General features: G+C 43.3%; 1 protein-coding gene across 6 annotated transcripts in view; it reads left to right on the plus strand.

The window, feature by feature from the left end:
• The first annotated feature begins 432 nt into the window (after positions 1-432).
• LOC132825749 (zinc finger protein 239-like) overlaps positions 433-19,622 on the plus strand; it is a 39,076-nt gene continuing 19,886 nt past the window's right edge. For 3 of the 6 annotated variants that reach the window (XM_060841190.1, XM_060841193.1, XM_060841196.1), the window contains exons 1-3: positions 433-499; positions 1,066-1,156; positions 2,244-2,339. The gene's annotated coding sequence lies outside the window, so the exon portion shown is untranslated. Of the gene's footprint in view, positions 500-621; positions 820-1,065; positions 1,157-2,243; positions 2,340-19,622 lie in introns of those variants that run through there. The other 3 variants (XM_060841195.1, XM_060841194.1, XM_060841191.1) reach the window with 3 other exon arrangements.

Below are 19,622 nucleotides of genomic sequence, written 5' to 3' on the forward strand. Positions count from 1 at the left end.
ATGACGGCGATAAACTCAGAGAGCTATTTCCAATTCAACTGCTCATGTCAATAACTAGACTCCTTGCAGCTTTTGTAGCCTCAGTATTCAAACTTTTTCTCGTTCTTGCGCTTTTACCTTCTGATTCTAGTTGCTTTCCAGGGCACAAACCTTTCCTAAAAATCTCTTGTCCATGTTTTTCCTCTGATTAACCTCCCTCTGTTCCCAGTCACAATTCACATGAACGCTCAACTCACTTAACTTATATTCCTTATAATTTTGTTTTCCTATGACCTCAGGACTGCTATGACATTTATGTCACCAACACTTCTCTATTGGCTGACAGAGACGCGTCACGAGCCGACCAGGCGGACATGATTTGGAGATCAGGCGGAGCCGGCTTGTCCTCCAACCAATCAGAGAGAACGGGGGGGCGGGACCAGTGCAAACCACGTGATCGACCCACGCGCTACGCATTATCGTTCTGATCAAGGTTCGAGCAAAAGTGCGGTTAAAAAAGGTAGAAAACTCGAGGGAAGTGATCTTAATTGGGGCCGAGAGATTTTACAAACACTTGGCGCACGTCGGAAAACACAAATTTGAAACGACCAATCCCGTATTTTCAGCAACGAGAAACGGCCTCAGATGACGATACACCCGAACAAGTGCCACCATCTTTATTGAGGGCAATGATTCATGGGACGCATGCGCAGTGTCCAACTTTGACGGAGTGAGAACTGCAGCGAGACACATGCGTCACCTTCTCTGGCAAAGAGTGATAAGGGAGGATTAGGGCAGATTAAATTCAACCAAGAAAAATGTTTGTTTTTTAATCTGACTGTAAGGTCATAATAGCTAACGTTGCTCTGATTCACTTCTGTGCTTCTTCATTACTTTTTAGTTCTGTTTAGTATTTTACTGTTACTTTTACGAGGTTCATTCCTCCTCAATACCTTTCACAGTCAAGCTTTCTTTTAAGCGAGAGCCCATTTGTCTTCTATTTCTGACCATTAAATTCTGCACCATTTTCTTTTCCTCTAATTCATTTTGTGCTCTCTGAAACATCAACTGTTTCTCCCTTCACAGCTCCAGTGATCATAGCAAAAGACCTGGGCCTGTGGAGAAAGTGATTCTTGTACTGGTTCGTGTGGTGATGGTGTTCCCAAAGCGTGTTTAGGTAAGAAGTTACTAATCATTCTTTAGCAATAGTGAAGAGTTGATAATATATGATCAAATCAACAACCGTTTGTATATTTATCATGTTTAGAATTTCACAAAAACATGAAGAAACTTTTGACTTGAGTCTACAGATAGAGGTATTAACTGAGGTGCCCCAAAAAATTGCCAAATAAGTGTATTTTCAAGAATGTCGTAAAGAAGGAAAGTGGATTTGAGGGGTTTAGGATGGGAATTCCAGGCTGTTGTTTTCTTGGCTACTGTATAAACTGCCACAATACGTGAAGCAAAAAGTAAACAAATTGTTGGAATCTGAAGCTAAGTTGAACTCTTGAATTTTGTGCGGTGCGGGGAGAGAAGGTTGACCGCAGCCAGGAATTAAATAACGGGTGAGAATTTAAACATGTTGCTTATATGTGGGCGGCATGGTGGCACGGTGGTTAGCACTGCTGCCTCACAGCGCCTGAGACCCAGGTTCAATTCCCGACTCAGACGACTGTGTGTGGAGTTTGCACGTTCTCCCTGTGTCTGCGTGGGTTTCCTCTGGGTTCTCCGGTTTCCTCCCACAGTCCAAAGATGTGCTGGTTAGGTGAATTGGCTGTGCTAAATTGCCCATAGTGTTAGGTAAGGGGTGAATATAGGGGTATGGGTGGGTTGCGCTTCAGCGGGTCGGTGTGGACTTGTTGGGCCGAAGGGCCTGTTTCCACACTGTAAGTAATCTAATCTAATAAATAGGTGCCATTGTAGGTCAGGGAGCACAGGTGTTAAAGTACAGATTTTAGACGGCCCAGGGAACCCCCTTGTGGACCCTACCTGTAAGCCTCTCTTGATTCATCCCGGGGATCATCTGGAATACAAAACCTCTTCCAGACAGTTTAATTTTAGTCATCCCCTTTATTTACCAATAGCATCACTGTTACAACATAAGTGATACCATAAGCTTAACTACCTCAGTTCTAATAACCCAGAAGAGTAGGATATTGCTCTTAAACTAAGAGCCCTCGCAGGCTATTCTGTCTTACTGTTACAACCAGGCTTCCTTTATACAAAAAGCTTACAAAAAGTACTGCATGTTCTTAATTAAACAGATAACAGTGAAAGACAATAATTCGTAAGGAAGAGGAGTTAATTGACAGATCTGTGTGTGCTTGACTGATCACTCCAGGCCTTGAGCTACCCATCAGGTGAGAAAAACAAATCCAGCCAAGTTAGGCATCTGCTGGTGAGAAGTTCCTATAAAGAACTACCAGTCTAAATTAAGTGGGAGATGTCATAAGGTAACCTTGCACAGCTCGCCTGTCTGATACCATTGTTTTACAAAATGGCTCCTTAGCAAGGAGGACAAATTTCTGAGCATAAAATGGCTTCCTGACAGATTGTCAGAATCTCTTCAGTGTTAGGTTTAGAATAATTTCTGAGCTGGGAGAGGACTTCTGCTTTTTATCTTAAGCACAGAATCATTCTGTACTTGAGACTGAAATGTTACCGCAATGTTGTATTTAAAATGATTAATTAGTCTTGAATTAAGCATGCCTTATTTTCAAGGTTGTGATTCAAATTCAAATAAGATGTAAGATCTGACTAGTTAGAATTGACAGTGGGGTAGTTATAGTCTGTAAAAACAGCAAGTTAAAACTCTCGCGTGCTCGTCCTCTTCAATTTTCAGGTCAGGGACTTGTAACAGAAAAGGTGTTTTTCCTTCTGTCTGCCTAGCTTGCAAGGGGTAATAAGAATCCATCAATTAAAGGCTTTTGATGATACTGACTTTCGTTTCAAGGTCAGAATCAAACGCTGTTATTAATTTCACAAGGAAACAGTCGTGAATGTCATCACTGTGTCCTGTTTACGCACATTCACCAACGTTAAGGCAAATGTTCTTAATTGTCTTCGAGCATCCTGTTATCACTTGGTGAGAACAGATGTTTGTTTTTCTTCTGCACGCCTTGAGTTACCTGTTTTTATTCTGAGCCTCCCTGACTGTGTCTCTTTTCTAGTGTGCAGCAAATGTATCCTATAATTCAACATTATGTTTTAGTCTAAATGTTTAAGGACAAAGTTTTAAGGCTATAGACTTTCTCACAGGGGTGATGGGTGAACATGTCTTGGTACAAGTGAGCACATTTGCAGCAATTTTAGATATTCCTGTGATTACAGGAAGGCTGAACATGTTTGGCTGGCCAGGAGTGTGTTTGGAAAATTAGGTCCAGAGGTAATGAGCTGAGACTCAGTTGGGTCAGGTAATGACCTTGAATGAGTGTGGGATTAGGCTGTCACCCTCACCTAATCTCAAATTCAGCTGTTAAGTTGTGAATCAAGTCTGGAACAAGGTCAGGAACTAAGTGGTCCTGGCAGCATCCAACCTCTGCGTCACTGAGCGGGTGCTGCTGGATAACAAGTTAATAACACTTGCCACACTTTATCATCAGTAAAGTGATGGACTGATGGAGGGGAAATTGGTCAAGTCGTATTTGCCTCTGTTTTTGTGCTGAACATACCTGAACGATATTGCACGTCGTTGGTAGATGCCAGTGCTGTAGCAGTACAGCTTGGCTTCCCAAGATGCAAGTTCGAGAGCACAAGCCATTAGTATTCTTGCCGGAATATTGGCAGCTGAAAATGTGTTGCTGGTTAAAGCACAGGTTAGGCAGCATCCAAGGAATAGGAAATTTGACGTTTCGGGCATAAGCCCTTCATCATGCTCAGCTGTGATCTCCAGCATCTGCAGACCTCATTTTTTTTACCGGAATATTGGCAGGGCCCATTGCCTTTGCACTATTTGTCTGTTTTTTGATATTATTTGAAGTGACTTGTATTGGCTGAAGGGTGGTATCTGTAATAGAACGTAGAACAGTACAACATAACACAGGCCTTTCTGCCCTCGTTGTGCCAAACTTTTATCCTATCGAAGGTCAAACTTAACCTACAGACCCTATATTTTACGCTCATTCATGTGCCTATCCAAGAATCGCTTAAACGTCCTAATGTATCTAACTCTACTACCACTGCTGGTAGTGGAATCCACGCACCCACCACTCTGTGTAAAGTATCTACCCCTGACATCTCCCCTAAACCTTCCTCCAGTTATCTTAAAATTATGCCCCCTCATGATAGCCACTCTACATATGCCTCTTAGCATCTTGTACACCTCTATCAAGTCAGCCCTCATTTTTATTCACTCCAATGAGCTCCCACGACCTTTCTTCACAAGACCTGTCCTCCAGTCCAGGCAGTATACTAGTAAATTTCGTCTGTACCCTCTCTAAAGCTTCCTCCTTATGAGGTGACCAGAACCGAATACAAAATTCCAAGTGTGGTCTAACCAGGGCTTTATAGAACTACAGCATAACCTCACAGCTCTTTAAATTTAATCCCTCTGCTAATGAATGCCAACACACCACTTGCCGTCTTAACAACCCTAATCAACTTGGATGGCAACTACAAGGGATCTATGGACATGGACCCAAAGATCCCTGTGTTTCTCCACACTGCCAAGAATCCTGCTTTTAACCCTGTAGTCTGCATTCAAATTTGACCTTCCAAAATGAATCACTTCACACTTTTTTCTAGTTTGAATTCCATCTGCCACTTCTCAGCCTCTGCATCTATCTTGTCAATGTCCTGTTGCAACCTACATTAGTCCTCCATACTATCCACAACTCCACCAACCTTCATGTCATTGGCAAGTATAACAAGCCACCCTTCCACTTCCTCATCGAAGTCATGTATAAAAATCAGACAGCAGAGGTCCCAGAACCAGTCCCTGCAGAGCACCTCTGGTCACCAAGCTCCAGGCTGAATACTTCCCATCTACTACAGCCTTCCGTCTTCTGTGGGCCAGCCAATTCTGTATCAAAAAGGTCAAATGTCCCTGTACCCATGCATTGTTACTTTCTGAATGAGCCTTCCATGGGGAACCTTATCAAACACCTTGCTAAAATCCATATACAGGGCGACCCCCTGTATCCGCGGTAATTTTTTGGTGGTTTGTTACCCAGCATTACAGTAGCCCAAATGAATTATAGGGAACATTCCAGGACCAGGAGGCTGCTGAGAAGGTATGTTTTCCATTTAAATGAGTGGGTTCACACCTGTCTACGGTTTTGGGCTTCCGTGATTGGTCCTGGAACATATCCTCCGCGGGTACATCTTCATCAATGTGCTTTGTCATGTCCTCAAAAGAATTCAGTAAGGTTTGTGAGGCATGACCTGCCCCTCTCAAAGCCATGCTGACTATCTGTAATCAAAGTATGCTTTTCCAAATAATTATAAATCCTGTCTCTCAGAATCCTCTCCAATAATGTGCCCACCACCATCATAAGACTGATCGGTCTGTAATTCCAAGGGTTATTCCTATTCTCTTTAACAAGGGAATAACACTTGCCACCCTCCAATCGTCTGGTACTACTCCAGTGGACAGTGAGTACATAAAGATTATCATCAAAGATCATTGTCAAAGTTTCTTCCCTTGCTTCCTGTAACCACCATGGATATATCTCACCTGCCCTGGGGACTTAGCTATCCTCATGTTTTTCAAAATTTCCAACATATCCTCCTCCTGAGCATCAACCTGTTTCACGCTGACCTCACAAACGACAAGGTCTCTCTCTAATCAAAACTGAAGCAAAGTATTTGTCAAAGACCTCCCCTATCTCCTCTGACTCCATGCACAAGATCCCTCCACCGTCCCTGATCGGCCCAACCCTCACTCTGGCCATCCTCTTGTTGCTCACATAAATGGGGCTTTCCTTAATCCAATGTGCCAAGGCTTTTTCATGCTCCCTCTAGTTCTCCTAAGTCCATTCTTCAATTCCTTTCTGACTACCTTGTAACCATCGACAGCCCTGTTTGATACTTGTTTCCTCAACCTTAAGTAAGCTTCCTTCTTTCTCTTCACTAGATGTTCCATATCACTTTTTATCCAGGGTTCCATCACCCTACCGTCCCTTCCTTACCTCAATAGGACAAACCTATCCAGCAAGTGCTCACTAAACAGCCTCTACATTTGTCATTCATTACCCTGCAAATATCTGCTCCCAACTTATGCATGAAGTCTGCAGATGTGCAGATCAGGTGAATTGGCCATGCTAAATTGCCTGTAGTGTTAGGTGCATTAGTTAGAAGAAAATGGGTCTGGGTGGGTTACTCTTCAGAGGGTTGATGTGGACTCGTTGGGCTGAAGGACCTCCCAATTCCTGTACTCTATTACTCACCAGTAAAGGAAAGCACACCAAATGCCTCCTTCACTATCCTGTCTACCTGCAACTACTTTCAAGGAGCTATGAACCTGCACCCTAAGGTCTCTTTGTTCAGCAACACTCCTTAGGGCCTTACCATTAAATGTATAAGTCCTGCTTTGATTTGCTTTTCCAAAGTGCAGCATGTTGCATTTATCTAAATTAAACTCCCATCTGCCACTCCTCAGCCCATTGGCCCATCTGATCAAGATCCCGTTGTACTCTGAAGTAACCACCTTTGCTGTCCACGACACTTCCAATTTTAGTGTCATCTGCAAGCTTACTTACTATACATCCTACGTTCACATCCAAATCATTCATGTAAATGATGGACTCAGCACTGATCCATGTGGCACACCACTGGTCACAGGCTTTGTCTGAAAAGCAGGCCTCCACCACTACCCTCTGTCTTCTAGCTTCGAGCCAGTTTTGTATCCATATGGCTTGTTTTACTCGATCCATAAGATCTAACCTTGCTAACCAGTCTTCCATGAGGAACCATGTTGAATGCCTTACTGAAATCCATTGAACACGTCCACCACTGTTCCCTCATCAATTCTGTTCGTTACTTCAAAAGACTCAATCAAGTTCGTGAGACATGGTTTCCTATGCACAAAGCCATGTTGACAGTCCCTATTCAGTCCTTGCCTTTCCAAATACACGTTCATCCTGTACCTCAGGATTCTCTCCTACAACTTGCCCACCACCAATGTCAGGCTCACCAGTCTATAGTTCCCTGGTTTTTCCTTACCACCTTTTCTTAAATATAGTGGCACCACTTAGCAGCCTTCAGTCTTCAAGCACCTTAACTGCGACTATCGATGATACAAATATCTTGGAAAGGGGCCCAGTAACCACTTCTCTGGCTTCCCCAGAGTTTGATACACTTGATCCAGTCCTGGGGATTGACCCACTCTTATCCAAGAGACATCCAACACCACCACCTCTGTAATATGAACATTTTTCAAGATGTCGCCATCTATTTCCCTCCACTCTGTATCTTCCATGTCTTTCTCCACTGTAAACACTGATTCAAAATGCTCGTTTAGTATCTCCCACTTCTCCTGTGTCTCCACAAAAAGGCCGCCTTGCTGATCTTTGAGGGGCCCTATTCTCTTCCTAGTTACCCTTTGTCCTTAATGTATTTATAAAACCTCTTTGGATACTCCTTAACCCTATTTGCCAAAGCTATCATGTTCCTTTGTGCCTCCTGATTTCCCTCTTGAGTGTACTTCAACTGCCTTTATACTCTAAGGATTCACTCAAACTCTTTTTTTTAAAAATTTTTTTCTTCTTAACTAAGACCTCCTCCAGCATTCCCTACATCTACCAGCCTTTCTTTCACGCCAGCAGGGATATACTCTGTCTGGACTTGTGCTATCTCAGTTTTGAAGGCTTCCCATTTTCCAGCCATCCCTTTACCTGTGAACGTGTGCCCCCATTCAGCTTTTCAAAGTTATGTAGAAGATAAACATTACAGTGCAGTACAGGCCCTTTGCTCCTTGATGTTGTGTCGACCTATGAAATTAATCTGCCTCTCCAACCTACAGTGTTTCATTCTTATCCATATGTATGTCCAATGCCTGTTTAAATACCCTTAATGTCAGTGAGTTCACTACTGTTGCAGGCAGACCATTCCATGCCCCTACTACTGAGTGAAGAAACTACCCAGATATGTCTTATATCTATCATGCCTCAATTTAAAGCTATGTCCTCTCGTGTTAGCCTTCACCATTCAAGGAGAAAAGCTCTCACTGTTCTCCCTATCTAACCCTTTAATTATCTTCTACGTCTCATTTAAGTCATCTCTCAACCTTCCGTCTCTCCAACGAAAACAACCGGAGTTCCTTCAGCCTTTCCTCATAAGACATTCCCTCCATACCAGGCAACATCCTAGTAAATCTTCTCTGAGCCCTTTCCAAAGCTTCTACATCCTTCTGATAGTGCGGTGACCAGAATTGTATGCAGTGCCAAGGTGTGGCATTACCAGTGTCTTGTACAGCTGAAGCATGACCTCGTGGCTTCGAAATTCAATCCCCCTACCAATAAACATCATATGCCTTAACCTGGATGGCAACTTTCAGGGATTTATGCATCTGGACGCAGATCCCTCTATTCATCTACACTCAAGAATTTTACCATTAGCCCAGTACTCTGCATTCCTGTTACTACTGAAGTGAACCACCTCACACTTTTCCACATTACTCTCCATTTGACACTTCTCAGCCCGTCGCTGCATCTTGTCTATGTCCGTCTGTAACCCACAACATCCTTCAGCAGTATCCACAACTCTGCTGACCTTAGTGTCATCTGCAAACTTACTAACCCATCCTTCTCTGCCCACTTCCAGATCATTTATAAAAATGACAAACAGCTGTGGCCCTAAAACAGATCCTTGTAGCATACCACTGATAAATTAGCTCCAGGATGAACATTTCCCATCAACCACCACCCCTGTCTTTTTTCAGTTCACCAATGTCTGGCCCAAACAGCTAAATCACCTTCAATCTGGAAACTCCCTATTTTGTGCAATAGGCTACCATGTGGAACCTTATCAAAAGCCTTACTGAATTCGATATACACCACATCAACTGCTTTACTTTTATTCACCTGTTTTTGTCACCTTCTCTAAGAACTCAACAAGGTTAGTGAGACATGACCTACCCTTCACAAAACTGTTGACTATCCCTAATCAAAATAATTCCTTTCCAGTTGATTATAAATCCTATCTCTTCCTTTTCCACCATTTTACCCACAACCAAAGTAAGGCTCACTAGCCTATAATTAGCAGGGTGGACCTGACTCCCCTTTTATTTTTGTTGTTAATATACCCCTTTTTTTTGTAAGCAATATCACAAATATCAGTATAATAAAAAGAAAAAAAACACAAATTACAATACAACTACTATCTACTAACCTGAAGAAGGGCTTATGCCCGAAATGTCGATTCTCCTGCCCCTTTGCTGCTTGACCTGCTGTGCTTTTCCAGCAACACGTTTTTCAGCTCTGATCTCCAGCATCTGCAGTCCTCACTTTCTCCTAACTACTAACCTACTCTATAATCCAAAGCAAACCCTAACACTGTGCAAAGCAACACCAAAAAAAGAAAGAAAAGCAAAAAAACAAAATACAGAACAGCTATGCTCAGCGCAAGGCTCCCAAGCAATGAAATGGGAGCATTGTATTAACTCGGGAGACCCCCTCCAGGACCCAAGGCTTGACAAATCTAATCATCTTGGTTAAACAAATGCCCTAGTTAAGATAACTGACAAACCTATATTCAGAAAACTCAAGTAGGGCTGCCATGTCTTATTAAAATTGTCTGTTGTGTGGAGCACCATGTTTGTGGAAAAGTCCAAGGGAATGTGCTCCATAATTAATTTCTGCCATCCCAGCAAGCCCGGCTGGTTTTCAAACACCCATTTCATCAGAATATTCTTCCGTGCACAGTATGCAAGAATATTAAATAGTTTCTTCCCATGCCTTGTCTAAAGATGGTAAATTCGGTAAACCTAAGGAGAAATATCAGGTCTACTTTGTCAATCCTCAATACCCGTCCTTTCTCTCCCACCACAGTGCTGCAATAAAGTCTGAGCCTGTGGCATGTCCAGAAGCAATTGGTAAGAGTACCTACACTTATTTTACATTTGGGCCCCTTTTTTAAACTTCGCCAGACGGTCTGGTGCCAGATGAGCCCTGTGCAGAACTTTTAACTGCATAGTGCATGTCCTGTTACAGATTGAGATCTTTCAAGTGTTCTCCCACGTTTCAGAAGAGATCTCCACTCCCAGCTCTTGCTCCCAGACCTCACGTAACCTGTTATATCCTGCCAGGCTCTGCCACCCAGCAGGCCATAGAGAGCACTAACCAAAAGGGTGCTTGTGGAACGTGGCAACATCTCTGTATCGGGTTTAGTGAGAAGCGTAGTTTTCTTCTGGATGAAACCCCTAACCTGAAAAAAAAAACAAAGGGCTTCTGCTGGACAACCTGTATTTGCGGCTCAATTGCTCAAAAGACATCATAGCCTCCCCCCTCAAACAAGTTTCCCAAACTAGAAACTCCTCTCACTGCCCGTAGTTTGAACCCTGAGTCCATCATCCCTGTTTGGAACCCTGGCATGCCAACTATAGGCATAAGTGGCATAGTCTTGAATAAACAACCCTTACTGTGACGCATTGCCCTCCAATTCTTTGACTGTGGTAATGACAATGGGGTTCCAGCAGTGGTCTATAACTGTCTTCACCTTATCCATGAGCAACAGGTTAATAAGAGGGCACTTTGCTTAGGAGGCCTTGATATCCAGCATATTGAGTTTGGATCATTACCTACCCAATCACAGACAAAGGACAGCAGAGAACTCAATTGATACCTCCTGATGTCTGGGAAATCAACTCCTCCCCCTCCTTGAGGCAACTGCAATTTAGTAAGTTTGATAAGGGGCTGCCCACGATGCCAAACAAAGAAACCAAACCACCCCATAAGCTTCTGCAGCGTTTACCTGGAAAACAGAGGGAGCATACACATGGGATAAAGCAGAGGAAGAACATTCATCTTAATGAGAGATATTTGGCCCAGCCATGAAATTGGAAGAGCCTCCCATCTCTGGAGATCTCGCCTAATATTGTTGGGCAAGTAAGCAAAATTAATCCCAAATAACAGATCGAACTTGGTGGTAATAAAAATGTGACCACTTAAAAGGGAATTTAGATCCACTTTCAACTTCTGGCACATCCTTAAGGTTCCCCAAAGGCGCAGCCTCCAATTTTGCAAAGTTAATCTTATATCCTGAAATAACCCCAAGTGATGCATTGTATCAAATGGGGTATGGAGGTTATCGGGTTCGATTAAAAACTGAAGGACATAATCCGCATACAGTGTAATCTTGTGTGCCCTCGATCCCACTTCTGGAACGGTTATGTGGAAGTTCTGATGAATGGCCTCTGCCAGTGGCTCTATGACCAACATAAACAACAATGGTGAGAGGGGGCAGCCTTGCCGTCTACCAATCCTAAAATTCCCAGACTTCACCCTGTTGGTGATGGGCGCAGCCAGAGGGTGGTGAGATAAAACCTTCATCCACCAAGCAAAGATTCCACCCAACCCAAACTGTTTTAAGACGTAATAAAGATACGACCATTCCACTCGGTCAAATACTTTCTCTGCAACTAAGGAAATCGCCAACCCTGAATCTATCATTGCTGACAAACTTGAACCACATTCAGAGACCTTCTAATATTGTTAGGACCTCTGGGCCCCTTATAAAGCCTGTCTGGCCCTCTTTAATAATATGGGGCAACACCGTTTCCAATCTCAGCGGCAAGATCTTGGACAGATCTTGAAGTCTGAATTTAATAGAGGGATGGGCGTGTATGAGGCACAATCCTCAGGAACCTTCCCCTTAAGAATTAAGGATATATTAGCTTCTCTCAAAGATGGTGGTATGCATTCATGCATATGAGGGATTGTACATCTCCAACATCGGCCCTGACAGAATCCCTATAAACTCCTTAAAACTCACCCGGAAGACCATCATGGCCAGGCACTTTCCCACTCTGAAGTTGCCTAGCTGCCACCTGTATTTCCTGAACTGTCATGGGGGCATTATGGAGTGAGGCCTGTGCCAAGGTTACCCCTGGGAGGTCCAGGTTCTTAAAAAAGGTCTCCATTTTAGCACTCCTGTCTTCGCAACCTTCAGACTGATAAAATTCGGAGTAAAAGCTCCGAAATGCCTCATTAATCTCTTTAGCATCATATGGAAGGACCCCTGCACTGTCTCTGATTGCAGTAATGGATTGGGAAGCACGCCTTTTCCTAGTCAGATATGCTAAATACTTCCCTGGCCTATTCCCATATTCGAACAGCCTCTGTCGAGCAAAAGCAAGTGATTTTTTTTCTTCTTTGCGTTTTGTGTCAGTATTGAATTCAAGGCAGCCCGAAGGGCCATGATTGGCTGTAGCTTAGTCACCGAAGGCCGCGCAAAATGTGCTGTCTCCCTGGCTTTCAACTGCATCTCGCGTTGACGCTGCTGTTCCTCCTTCTGTTGTTTCCGGCTAGCTGAATAGGAAATAGCTAAGCTCCGAGCAAAGCCCTTTGCAGTCTCCCATAACATAGGCGGACGAGTAGCCGTGCCTGAGTTGATAGTCGAGAATTCCTGAAACTCCAAAACGTATTCCACAAATTTGGAATCCTTAAGGAGAAAAGAGTCCAAACGCCAGTGTGCCAAACCTAGCCCTTCACTCTTGGCCTTACCCTCCAAATATACTGCCGTGTGGTCAGAGATGGCTATATATATATTCCTAATCGAATCCAGAAGGGCTGAGCGAGCCAGAAAGCGGTCAGTCCTCGTGACATTTGTGAGTTTGGGAAAAAAAAGTGAAGTCCCTGCTGGTTGGGTGAGGGCATCTCCAAATATCCACCAGCCCCAACTCCTCGCATAAGTCAACCAGCAGTTTGTACAGCAGTAATGATATCCCTTCTCAAAAAAAGTCAATTCCCCCTTCTCTTGTCCCCCTTTCTATAGCATTTGTATCCTGAAACATTAACCTGCCAGTCCTGTCTATCCCGGAGCCATGTTTCTGTAATTGCTGATATCCCAGTCCCACGTTCGTAACCATGCCCTGAGTTAATCGGCCTTCCCTATTAGACCCCTTGCATTGAAGTCAATACCGTTTAATTTGTCAGTCCTACCTTGTTCTCTGCTTTGTTCCTTCCTGCCCTGACTGTTTGTTTGACTTGTTCCCTTTCCCAACTGTACCAGTTTCCGGTTGATCTCTTCCCTCATTATTTCCCAGCTCTTCCCCACCCCCCCAAAAAAAATTACTAATTTAAATCCTCATGAGCAGGTCTAGCAAATCTCCCTGCCAGTTCCCTTCCAATTCAGGTGCAATCCATCCTGCTTGCGCAGGTCACTTCTACCCCAGAAGAGATTCCAGTGATCCAAAACTGTGAACCCTTCTCACTAGCTCAGCACCGGGAGTAATCCAGATATTACTACCCTTGAGGACTTCGTTTTTAGATACCTACCTAACTTTCTATATTATCCCTTCAGATTCTCATCCTTTTCCCTTCCTGTGTCATTATTTCCAATGTGTATAATGATTTATTGCTGATCCCTCTCCCCTTTAAGAACATTCTGCACCCATCTCTGCAATGTGCTTGATCCTCGCACCAGGGAGGCAATACACCATTCTGACTTTTCTCTGCTGGCCACAGAAACCTCTGTCTGTGCCTCTGACTAGATAGTCCCTTATCACAATTGATCACTTGGTGTCCCTTTTCATTACATTCGAGCATGTCTCGATGCCAGAAACTTGGCTGTTCGTGCTACATTTCCAAAACAGCATACCTGTTTGAAATGAAGATAACCACAGAAAACTCCTGCACTGCCTGCCTACCCCTTTTGCCTTTTCTGGAGGTAACCCATCTACCGACAGCTCTTTACCCTTCCTATAACTGCCATCCGTTACATCCCCTTGCTCTTGTAAATGCCTCATTGCCTCTAACTGCAGCTCCAAACAATCCATGCTATCTGATGAGATTCACAACCACATTTCCTGCAGACATACTCATCAGTAACATGAAAACTCTCCCTAACCTTTCACATCTGACAAGAGCATATCACTCTGCTAAAGGCTATCTTTGCTCCTTCACAATCTACTGACCCAGAAATTAACACTGTCTTTTGCTCTACAAAAGTGCTGTAGGCTAACTTGTGCTTTATATTTTTTTAATATTTAATTGTAACAGATTTCAATAAAACATAATCAAGAAAGAACCCACTGTGCTCACTACCACTACTCTCTACTGTAGGCTTACAGAAAGGTTAAACATTAACAACAATGCATTTATCCATTCCTGTGCTGTGAGCCTCCCCACACAACATCTAAAATACCTCCAAAAAGGAGCTACAATTTTTCCTATCCTCCATCTTGGATTACCTAGAATCCTTACTTCTGCACTTTTCCGAAATCTGCTTCTGTGTCTCTGTTGCTATTTGGGGGCCACCAGTGATGACTCCATACACAAACCCTCCTCAACGACCCCCCTTTCTGCAGCTGTGATACTATCCTTGATTGGCAATGCCACTCCCTCACCTCTTACCTCCCTCTCTCTTCCATTTGAAAAATCTAATCCCCAGAATATTCAACAACCATTCCTGCCCCCATGATAGCCAAGTCACTAATGGCCACGACATTGCAGCTCCAAATACTGATCCATATCCCTTCAACACCCTTATTCCAAGTGTTTTGCATTAAAATAGACACACTTCAAGCCATCATACTGACTGCACCTTCGCCCTATCAACTGTCTATCCTTTCTCACAGACTCCCTGCACGCTGTATTTGCCTGTTCGTCAGCTATATCATCCTCCGTTCTTTGTTCTATAGCTCTGGTTCCCATCCCCTTGCCTCTGCTGCTTCCCTCCCTTCCACTAGCTATTTCAAACCAAACCTTCTCCAGTTTCTTGTCAAGGCTTATCAGACCTCCCCTCGACCCTTTGCCCTATTCTCATTGAACTACAGCCCTCCCAATCAATTTTCTCCTCCTTCTCATTTCCGCCAAGCCAATCCACAGATATTGTTCATTGTTCGGTCTGTCTTTCTTTAGTTATGTCCTTCTCGCCCATTCTGTTAAAAGAATATTTGACCTCCCACTGTTGGAAAATTCAGTTCCATGTCCACTTTCCCTTTCCTCTCTGAATTTCTTTGTATTTGGTGTTCGGCAAGCATCTGACCATGGTCCCTGCTGTTTTTCATCTACACACTGCCAGAAGGTGACATCGTCCAAAAGCACCTCGGTAGTTTCACATTGCACTGACAATGTCCAATTCTATCTCCTCCCCTTCTCTCTCCATTGCTCCACTGTTACTCAGTTATCAAACTGCTTATCACATTTCCACTACTTGATTAGCTGAAATTTCATCCAGTAAAACTTTACAATGGTTAAACTCATTGCCTTCAGTTGCTATTACAAATTACTTTCTCTTCTTGCTGAGCCCACCCTTCTCGATGCAAACTGCCTGAGGCTGAACTACGCTCTTCAGAATATTGCTGTCACATCTGACCCCAAAATGCACATTTGACTACACATCTACTCAATCTCAAACACTAGGAATTTCAATCTCTCAAATTTCCTTCTCTCCACCTCACTCCAGCTTATTTGCGACTGAAACCCTTGCCTGTATCTAGGTTACCTTAAACTTGACTATTCCGAAACACAGTCCTTGATTCCCCAACTGATCAGCCATCTGGTCTGAGACTGTCGCATGATGGAACACATCCTCTCAGCATTTACTCTGTCAAACCCCTTAAGAATTCTGTATGTTTCAATGGGATCACCCCTCATTCTTCCTAGAACCATTGAGTAAATTCCCAGTCTGTTTAGTCTTTGCTTAAATCCCCTCCTCCCCCACCCCCAAAACCAGGGACTTTCCTCGTAAATCTTTCTGAAATGCCTCCAATGAAGTGATATATTTCCTTAAATAAGTTTCCTTTAATACGCCGGATGTGGTCTCAGTAATGCTTTGTACGGTTACCCTGAGGCATGTGCTTCCACATTCTTGTACTGCAAGCCCCCTGAAATGAGGAACACATTCCATTACCCTTCCTGATTGCTCGTTACTAGCCTTCTGTGTTTCCTACACAATTATTCCCACTCTTTGTGGTGCAGATTTCTATAGTTTTTTTGCCATTTAGGTAGTAGTCTGTTCTGTTATCTCCTGAAATGAACAGCTTCACGTTTTCTCACATTATACTCCATTTGCCAACTTGTTGCTCACTTATTCTATAAATATCTCTGTAAACTGGTTGTTGCCCCCTCAAACTTGAATGTTATCACTTTTCTGTGAGATCCCTCTTGATTCTTCGAAACTCTTTATTTGGAGCACTGGGCAGCAGGACACGTGCAATTGTTATCTTTTAAAGGGAAATTCTTTGGAATGACTGGGAGGAGCTTGTTGCGCATTGTTCAGACTGGAAGCAACTTGTCCATCGAGCTGCATTAGCCTTTCACACCAATGTCTTGTTGATAGGTAGAATGGCAGAACAGAAGGAAACGATAGGAAACAAATCCTGCTGTCCGCATCTCGTTACCTCTTGGAAAATTCTGTCCCATTTGTCAAAGATCTGCTCTGTTCAGTCACTGAAGTCCAAAGTGGAAACTCCGAGAAACTCACATAGATTTCCCCTGAATTGACTGCTGACCTCAAAGGGCAATGTGAAGAAGGGGATTTTATAAACTTCTACCCTGAACTGTTCGGTTTTACTAACTGATATTACAGATGGGAATTGCAATAAATGTAATGCCAAACTCTTGAAGAATTACTGAATTCGTCAGGACCTGGATATTGACATTGTGTCAGTATTGCACTCTGGCTCATTCCCACTTGCTGCATAAAATTTCTCCCTTAATTCACCCCCTTTTCTCAATAGATCTTGCCCAAAATCATCAGTGTTTTATAATTGTTTTATGTTCAGCTGATGTGTAAATTTTATCATTCTAATGTATATCTGTTGTAAACACCTCTACCACAGCTTCCCTCAATTTCCATTGCTACAAGGAAAACACTCAGTTTCTCCAAACAGTTTTCTATTTGTTATCTATAAGGTACACATCAAGATTATGTTGGAACATTCTTCACTAGGCTGCATCAGTGCAGCCCCCAACAATATTAGAGAGTACGAAACACTGTACCTGAGTGATGTTCCATCCACTCAGAAGGTAGACAAAAGATGGGAAGTTATAGTCCGGTTAGCTTAACTGCTGTCGTGGGGAAAGGCTTGAATTCATTATCAAGGAAGAAATACCAAGATGTCTAGATAGAATTGACCCGTTGATGCAACATTGGTTCATGAAAGGCAGGTCATGCTTAACTAATCTAATGTAATTCTGTGGAGACGTTAGAAATGCAGTGGACAACTGGGATCCAGTGAAAGTGGTATATCTAAATTTCCAGAAGGCATTTGATAAGGTGCCACACAAAAGGCTGCTGCATAAGATAGAGATGCAAGGTATTACGGGAAGTATATTATTATGGATGGAAGATTGGTTAACTTAACAAGCAGCAAACAATGGGGATAAGTGAGTTACCAGTGACTAATGGTGTCCCTTGGGAATCAGTATTGGGACTGCAATTATTCACAGTGGGAGTTGGTGTAGTGTGTCAAACTTTGCAGATGACACTCTGATGAGTAATAGAGCAAAGTGTGCAGAGAACTTTGAAACTTTGCAAAGGAATATAGATAGTTGAAGTGTGTAGGCAAAGGTCTGGCAGATGGTGGGTGGCACAGTGGTTAGCACTGCTGCCTCACAGCACCAGAGACCTGGGTTCAATTCACACCTCAGGCGACTGATTGTGTGGAGTTTGTACATTCTCCCTTTGAATGCGTGGGTTTCCTCCCACAGTCCAAAGATATGCAGGTTAGACTAAATTGCCCGTAGTTAGGTGCAGGGGTATATGTAGGGGAATGGGTCTGGGTGGATGCGCTTCGGCAGGTCGGTGTGGACTTGTTGGGCCGAAGGGCCTGTTTCCACACTAGTAATCTAATCTAATCTAAAAAGAAATGGAGTACAATGTTAATAAATGTGAAGTCATCCATTTTGATAGGGATAACCGTAAAAAGGACTATTGTTTGAACAGTAAAAAGTTCCAGCACGCTGCTATGCAGAGGGACTTGGGTGTCCCTGTGCATGAATCACGGAAGGTTGGTCTGCAGGTACAACAGGTCATTAAGAAGGCAAATGGAATTTGGAACAGTGAGGCTATGTTGCAGTATATAGGGTGCTGGTGAGGTCACACCTGGAGTACAGTGTGCAGTTTGGGTGTCCTTGCTTGAGAAAGGACGTACTGCCATAAGAGGGGGTGCAGAGGAGCTTCACTAGGTTGATTCTGGTGTTGGCTTAAGTGGAGCAATTGGGTAGTCTGGGTTTATAGTCATTGGAATGTAGAAGAATGAGGAGGGATTTTAAGGTAACATATACAATTATGAAGGGAATAGATAAGATAGAAATAGGGAGAATGTTTCCACTAGCAGGTGAAACTCTAACAAAACGGCATAGTTTGAAGATTAGTAGGAGCAGGTTTACAACTGAATTGAGAAGGAACTTCTTCACCCAGAGGGTTGTGAATCTGTGGAATTCCTTGCCCAGTGAAGTAGTTGAGGCTTCCTCATTGAATGCTTTTCAAGCTAAGATAAATACCTTTTTTGAACAGCAAATGCATTCAGGGTTATAGTGAAGGGGCGAGTAAGTGGAGCAGAGGTTACAAAAACATCCGCCATGATCTTATTGAGTGGCGGATCAGGCCAAAGGGCCAGATGGCCAACTCCTCCTCCTCATTCTGTGAACTTATGTTCAACATTTCTCCTGTCCACCACTGCGGCACAATGGCATCACTGTAAAAGGTAAAGTCACCATAGTCGTACCAGACCGTAGGGCTGCTCCCTTGTCAGAAGGGGATGATTGGTGGTGGTTTAACCTGAAAGTTACAACAGCCCAGATAAGGTAAGATGTTGAGAAGGAGAGCCCATCTATTGTATATTGGATATTCTCAGTGTGTACCATCAACAATCATATATCATGCCAATAAATAATGTAAAAAAAAACCCTAAGCCTGCAACTAAACTCCTTCATTCTTTGAATCATCCTAGTAAATCTCCTCTGCTCAACCATCAGGGACCCTGCTATCCTTCCCAATATGTTGGTGATCTCTGGTTTGTACAGATCCAGATGTGTTCCTGTGGGTGATGTCATCACGCAATGACAAATGCACTGAACCTTGCTGTCTTTAAAGGTGGTAGATGCAGAAAAGGCCCAATAACATTTAATTTGTATTTAGATGCACACTTGTGATGGCAGGGTAGACAAATCCATGGACTGGAAAGTGGGATTAGAATAGGTAAGTGGTAGTTTCCTTTACTGGCACAGAACTGATGGCCACAGAGCCTTTTTCTGTACTGTGGACCTTCGAGACACCTGATGGAGGAAGTGAAGTGCAGAGTAGTTTTAAGAGGAAATGCAGGAGCACGGGGCCCAGTATCTGAAAGTGCCACCATCAAGTGGAGAAATATAAATGGGGTATCCTCATGCAGATGGATTTAGAGAAAAGCACATATCATAGAGATTTGAGGGTGGAGAAGATTAGAGATAGGGAGGGTTTGAGTTTGGAGGATCTTGCAGAGAGACATTTGCGATATCAGAGGTAGTGAGGGTTGTGTGTTATTAGTCAGGGAGGAT

Source organism: Hemiscyllium ocellatum, chromosome 21 (genome assembly GCF_020745735.1).
Source record: "Hemiscyllium ocellatum isolate sHemOce1 chromosome 21, sHemOce1.pat.X.cur, whole genome shotgun sequence".
Lineage (NCBI taxonomy): Eukaryota > Metazoa > Chordata > Chondrichthyes > Orectolobiformes > Hemiscylliidae > Hemiscyllium > Hemiscyllium ocellatum.